Raw genomic sequence first — 7500 nt, forward strand, 5'->3', positions numbered from 1 at the left:
CGCTGTTCTTTACATTTATACATTATGAGAATAAAATCAGCTGTTAAAGGTTCAATATTAAACATTCAGAAGAAATTTGACTTTATTTGAAGCTTTTTTACTCTAATAATCACATTTATATTGTTATTACTGCAGCTGTTTAATCACACTCTCCTCCTCTTTCTCCTCCTCTTCCTCCTCCTCTTCCTCCTCCTCAGCCCTCTACACTCCTCCTCCTCCTCTTCCTCTCCAGCCTCCTTCCTCCGCTCCTCTTCCTCTCCTCTCAGTCCGTGCTTCCCTCTGGAAACCACAGCAGCTCTGAGTCCGTCTCACCCAGCCTTCCTCCTCCCCAGTCCCACCTCCTCCTCTTCCTCCTCCTCTTCCTCTTCCTCCTACAGACTCCTGTGTGGAGCTCCGGAGCCAGACTCTCCGACTGGATCTAGTTCCAGCGGAGGAAGCAGCGGAGGAGGAGGAGGAGGAGGAGGAGGAGGAGGAGGAGGAGGAGGAGGAGGAGGAGGAGGTGCTGTGGCTGCAGACGCTTCCTCTCGTTTCTCAGTGTCCGAGTCATTTTCAGCTCAGGTGAAAATTATTCTTTACAGCAAAGTTTCAGTTTGAAAGATTCATGATTAAATAATTAATAATAACTTTATGTTGATGTTGCTGATTTTCTTTCACCTCTATTGGATGGTTATAAATGATAAATATCAGCTTTATTAATAGATAATAAATCATTTACTAATCAGTTATAATCCTTTAATAAGAAATAAAAATAATAATAATACAATTAATAAATAGATAATAAATAAATAGAAAATAATAATAGAAAATGAATAAATAAGACATTAAATAATAATAAATAAAATAAAAATAATAATAATAAAATTAATAAATACATAAGAAATAAAATGAAAATAATAATAGAAAATAAATAAATAAGACATTAAATAATAATAATAAGAAGAAGAAATAAAATAAAAAATAATAATAAAAAGATACATCAACAAGAAATTAATAATAATAAAAAATAAACAAAGAAATCAGAAAAAGAAATTAAATAATAATTAAACATAAATAAGTAAAACAATAAAAAAAAATAGATACATGAATAAATAAGCAATGTTAGTAATAATAATAATGCATCAAGTCTGCAGGTGTAAATGAATGTGTGTGTGTGTGTGTGTGTGTGTGTGTGTGTGTGTGTGTGTGTGTGTGTGTGTGTGTGTGTTTTTTAAAATATAATAAACTATAATAATAATAATAATAATAATATAACAGTGACATCATCAGTGTGTTTCCTGTGTGCAGGTGGACTCCATCCTGAGAGGAGACTACCTGACACCTTTGGGTGCTCCGGGGCCGAAGCGGCTCTGCCTGGTCTGTGGAGACTTTGCCTCCGGGTATCATTATGGGGTGGCGTCCTGCGAGGCCTGCAAAGCCTTCTTCAAGAGGACTATACAGGGTGAGGAAGAGGAGGAGGAGGAGGAAGAGGAGGAAGTTTATTTATAGAGCAGAGAATAAACTTTAATTTACTATAAATACAAACTCTATTTAAGTCAGAGCGACAGCAGCGATCAGTGTACTGATTAGTGTATTGATTAGTGTGTGATGTCATCAGCTCTCACTTCAGCTGCTTGTTTCTCACCTCAGCTTCATCCCAGACTTCAGTATTGATTATTGATTAGATGACATCATATTATAATCGTTTAGAGCAGCAAGGAGTCAAACTCATCTTCACTCAGAGGGGAAAAAACATGCACACTGATTTAATCTGGTGAGGGATGGAAGGAAGGAAGGAAGGAAGGAAGGAAGGAAGGAAGGAAGAAAAGATGGGAGGAAGGGAGGAAGGAAGGAAGAAAAAGATGGGAGGAAGGGAGGAAGGAAGAAAAGATGGGAGGAAGGAAGGAAGGAAGAAAAGATGGGAGGAAGGGAGGAAGGAAGGAAGGACAGATGGATGGAAGGGAGGAAGGAAGGAAGGACAGAGAGATGGAAAGATGGAAGAAAGGAGGGAAAGAAGGGAGGACAGATGGATGGAAGGAAGGGAAGGAAGGAAAGACAGAGAGAAGGACAGATGGATGGAAGGAAATAAGGGAGGACAGATGGATGGAAGGAAAGAAAGAAGGAAGGAAAGACAGAGAGAAGGAGAGATGGAAGGAAGGGAGGAAGGGAGGAGGGAAAAAAGGGAGGACAGATGGAAGGAAAGATGGAAGAAAGGAAGGAAGGACTGATGGATGGAAGGAAAGACAGAGAGAAGGAGAGATGGAAGGAAGGAAGGAAGGAAGGAAGGGAGGACAGATGGATGGAAGGTTTAAAGTCTGAGGTGAAGAATGAAGGGAGTAAAACTCTCTGAGAGAAAAGAAGAAGCGTCCGTCTGTCCGCACTGATCAATAATCTGATCAATAATCTGCAGATTAAACTCAGATTAACTCTCAACATGTTTTATAGATTTCTGTGAGAAGTGACAGGATGTGAACTCTGAGAGGAGGGTTAGAGTTATTATTCAATATATTCATTATTATATATCTGATCTCATGTGGGCCGGATTATTACAAAGATGGGAGGAAGGAAGGAGGGAAGGGAGAGGTGATAGGAAGGAAAGAAGGGGGGAGGGAGGACAAAGGGAAAGAAACTAGGGAAGGAAACAAGGAAGGAAGGAAGGATGGAAAGAAGAAAGGGAGGAAGGAAAGAAGGAATGGAAGGTGGAAGGAAGGATGAAGGGATGGAAACAAGGAAGGAAGAAAGGGAGGAAGGAAGGGAAGGAAACAAGGAAGGAAAGGTGGAAGGAAGGACGAAGGGAAGGAAGGAAGGATGGAAAGGAGGATAGGAAGGAAACAAGGGAGGAAAGAAGGGAAGGAAACAAGGAAGGAAGGAAACGAGGGAAGGAAGGATGGAAAGGAGGATAGGAAGGAAACAAGGAAGGAAGAAAGGGAGGAAAGAAGGGAAAGAAACAAGGAAGGAAAGGTGGAAGGAAGGACGAAGGGAAGGAAATGAGGGAAGAAAGGAAAAGAAGACAGGAATGATGGAAGGAAAGAAGGAGGGAAGGAAAGTTATAAACACATTCAGTCATTAAAATTGCACTAAAAGAGAGATTAACATAGATTAGATGATAAAGCAGATTATATAAAATAAAATGTTGCATGAAAACTTGAAAACTGTGATGTCACAAATAAACTCCGCCTCTCCTGAAAGAAACTAAATATGTTTATTTAACTTATTTAAATAATAAAAAATAGCACGCAGCGTGAGGACAGTAACTGATCAGCTGTGTTGTACTTCCTGTTTGTGGTTACCTAGGCAACATCGAGTACAGCTGCCCGGTGATGAACGAGTGTGAGATCACGAAGAGGAGGAGGAAAGCCTGTCAGGCCTGCCGCTTCCAGAAGTGTCTGCAGGCCGGCATGATGAGAGAAGGTACGTCACATGACCTCAGGAGGAGGAGGAGGAGGAGGAGAGAGAGGGAGGAGAGAGAGGGAGAAGAAGAAAGGGGAGAAGGAGGAGGAGGAGAAAGAGGGAGGAGGAGAGAGAGGATGAGGAGGAGAAAGAAGAGGAGAGTGATGAAGAGGAGGAGGAGAGGGAGGAAGAGGAGAAGGAGGAGAGGGAGGAAGAGAAGGAGGAGGAGGAGAGAGAGGGAGAAGGAGGAGGAGAAAGAAGGAAGGAGGAGGAGTGCAAAAGAGAGAGAGACAGAGAAAGTAAGAGAGAGGAAAAGATAGAGTAGAAGAGAGAGGGAGAGAGGAAGAAAGAGAGTGAGAGAGAGAAAAAGGAGGAGAGAAAGAGAGACAGGAGGAGAGAGAGGAGGAGAGAGAGAGAGAAAGAAAGAAAGAGTGAGAGAGAGAGAAAGGAGGAGAGAGAGAAAGGAGGAGGAGAGAGAAAGAGCAGGAGGAAAGAGCAGGAGAGAGAAGGAAAGAGAAGGAGAGAGAAGGAGAGAGAAAGGAGGAGAGAGAGACAGGAGGAAAGAGAAGGAGAGAGAAAGAGAGAGAGAGAAAGGAGCTCACAGTTTTCCCATGATGCTTTGTGTCTGCAGGAGTTCGGATGGACAGAGTGAGAGGAGGAAGACAGAAGTATAAGAGGAGAGTGGAGGCCGGCCTCGGCTTATACAGCAAGGCTCCCTACGTGCACGCTCACATGCACGCTCACCCCGTCAGCAGCCGTAAGTCATGTGACCGCTCTGCTGCGTTCAAATCAAACTTCAGTTAAACCACATCCTGTTTTATTGTGACACTTCCTGTTTTATTGTGACATTCTCTCAGGAAACAAGCTGATCTCCCACCTGCTGCTCACTGAGCCCGCCCCCCTGGCTGCCCAGTCAGGATGAGTCGACCAATGACAGCGGCCTACAGACGCTGCTCACCCTATGTGACCTGCTGAACCGAGAGCTGCTGCTGCTGATTGGCTGGAGCAAACAGATCCCAGGTACACACTCCTAACCCCTCCTTTTCTCCTCCTCCTTTCCTAACCCTTCCTTTTCTCCTCCTTCTCCCTCCTTCTCCTCCTTCTCCTAACCCTACCTTTTCTACTTCTCCTCCTCCTTCTCCTCCTTTTCCTCCTTTCCTAACCTTTCCTATTCTCCTCCTCCTTCTTCTAACCCTACCTTTTCTCCTCCTTTTCCTCCTCCTAACCCTTCCTTTTCTCCTCTTTCTCCTCCTTTCCTAACCCTTCCTTTTCTCCTCTTTCTCCTCCTTTACTAACCCTTCCTTTTCTCCTCCTCCCTTCCTCTCCTCCTCCTCATTCTCCTTCTTCTAACCCTACCTTTTCTCCTCCTTTTCCTCCTCCTAACCCTTCCTTTTCTACTTTCCTAACCCTTCCTTTTCTCCTCCTCCCTTCCTCTCCTCCTCATTCTCCTTCTTCTAACCCTTCCTTTTCTCCTCCTTCTCCTCATTCTTCTCCATCTCCTCTCTATTTTTACCTTAAATCTGAAACACAACTGATTGACACCTGCTATGTCCCGCCCCCCTCAGGGTTCTCTGCGCTCTCATTGGTCGATCAGATGTCGCTGCTGCAGAGCGGTTGGATGGAGGCGCTGCTGGTCGGCGTGGCCTGGCGCTCGCAGGTTGCCGCGGGCGACGAGCTGGTGTTCGCCAAAAACCTGCGTCTGGGCGAGGCTCAGTGTCGAGCCGTCGGATTGGCCGATCTGTACGAGGCGCTGCGTCAGCTGACCTCCAGGTATCAGGTGATGAACCTGAGCGCCGAGGAGGTGGTGTGACGCTGAAGGCCATGGCACTAGCTAACTCTGGTACAGACACACACACACACACACACACACACACACACACACACACACAGACCCATAGACACACACAAACACAGTAACAGAAACACACACACACACACACAAACTCACAGACGCAGACAGTAACACACACACAAACACAGTAACAGACAGACACACACACACACACACACACACACACACACACACACACACACACACACACACACACACACACACACAGCATAATAGACACACATAGACACATAAACAAATACACACACAGCAACAAACACAGAGTAACAAACACACACACAGTAACAGACATTAACTTTATTAACTGCAGCTGTCAGATAAATAAAAATATAGAATATATAAAATATAATATAAATGTAATAATATAAAGTAAACGAGTAGGAACAGAAACAGCTTGAACATTAATATTGATTTACACTTAGAGAGGAGAGATGGGGGGGGGGGGGGGGGGGGGGGGGGGGCTGAACTGATTGACCCCAGAGAGGAGTCTGGTTATTGATCAGAGGCTGGGAGCTGCAGCAGAGGAACCGTCCTGCTATTGATTAGTAACACTCACTCACTCACATACACACTCACACACTCACTCACACTCACTCACTCACTCACTCACTCACTCACTCACTCACTCACTCACACACTCACTCACTCACACACTCACTCACTCACTCACTCACTCACTCACTCACTCACACACTCACTCACTCACTCACTCACTCACTCACTCACACACTCACTCACTCACTCACTCACTCACACACTCACATACACACTCACTCACTCACTCACACACTCACACACACACTCACTCACTCACTCACTCACTCACTCACACACTCACTCACTCACTCACTCACACACTCACTCACTCACACACTCACTCACTCACTCACCTCACTCACTCACTCACTCACACACTCACTCACTCACTCACTCACACTCACTCACACACTCACTCACTCACTCACACACTCACTCACTCACTCACTCACTCACACACTCACATACACACTCACTCACTCACTCACACACACACTCACTCACTCACTCACTCACTCACACACTCACTCACTCACACACTCACTCACTCATTCACTCACACACACACTCACTCACTCACTCACACACTCACTCACTCACTCACTCACTCACTCACTCACACACTCACTCACTCACTCACTCACTCACACACTCACTCACTCACTCACTCACACACTCACACACTCACTCACTCACACACACTCACACACTCACACACTCACTCACTCACACACACTCACACACTCACACACTCACTCACACACACTCACTCACTCACACACTCACACACTCACCACACTCACTCACTCACACACTCACACACTCACACACTCACTCACTCACACACTCACTCACTCACACACTCACACACTCACTCACTCACTCACTCACTCACTCACTCACTCACTCACTCACACACACTCACTCACTCACACACTCACTCACTCACACACTCACACACTCACTCACTCACTCACACACTCACTCACTCACTCACTCACTCACTCACATTCACACACACACACACACTCACTCACTCACTCACTCACTATCTGGGCTTTTTGGGTCAGTTTGGATGGTTACACATTAAAGGACAAGTTCATAGATTTTTAAAGGATCATTCACATATTGTTTTATATTTTAATTATTAGAAAATACTCAAATCTACAGTGTGTTACAGTAACACACATACACACACAGTAATACACACACATAGTAACAGACACACACAGTAATACACACACACACACACACACACACACAGTAATACACACATAGACACATATAAACAGACAAAGTTATACACACATAAACACAGTAACTGACACACACGGTAATACACACACAGTTATACACACACACACACACACACACACAGTAACAGCTGATGGGACTCTGCAGCTGAAGTCTGACCGGTGTCTCGCTGTCTGAGCCTCAGATCAATAAACTTTATTGATAAACTATAAAGTGTTAACTGTCTGCTGGAGGACGCTGAGTGAGTGTGTGTGTGTGTGTGTGTGTGTGTGTGTGTGTGTGTGTGTGTGTGTGTGTGTGTGTGTGTGTGTGTGTGTGTGTGTGTTACACTCCCGCAGGCTGACCTTGACCGTTTCTTGACCGTCTCTCCTCCTTTTGTCTCTGTTGGTCACATGATGAGTCGTTCATTTAAAACAAATTTAATCCAGACTTTTACTTTTTAAAGTGTTAATAACAACAGTTAAAACTCCTCCTGTAATAATATTAAATAT

The 7500-nt window shown here is 44.5% G+C and overlaps 1 pseudogene; it reads left to right on the plus strand.

The window, feature by feature from the left end:
* LOC133981054 (estrogen-related receptor gamma-like) overlaps positions 1–7500 on the plus strand; it is a 10395-nt pseudogene that overhangs the window by 1742 nt on the left and 1153 nt on the right.

This window comes from Scomber scombrus, chromosome 5 (genome assembly GCF_963691925.1).
Source record: "Scomber scombrus chromosome 5, fScoSco1.1, whole genome shotgun sequence".
Taxonomy (NCBI): Eukaryota; Metazoa; Chordata; class Actinopteri; order Scombriformes; family Scombridae; genus Scomber; species Scomber scombrus.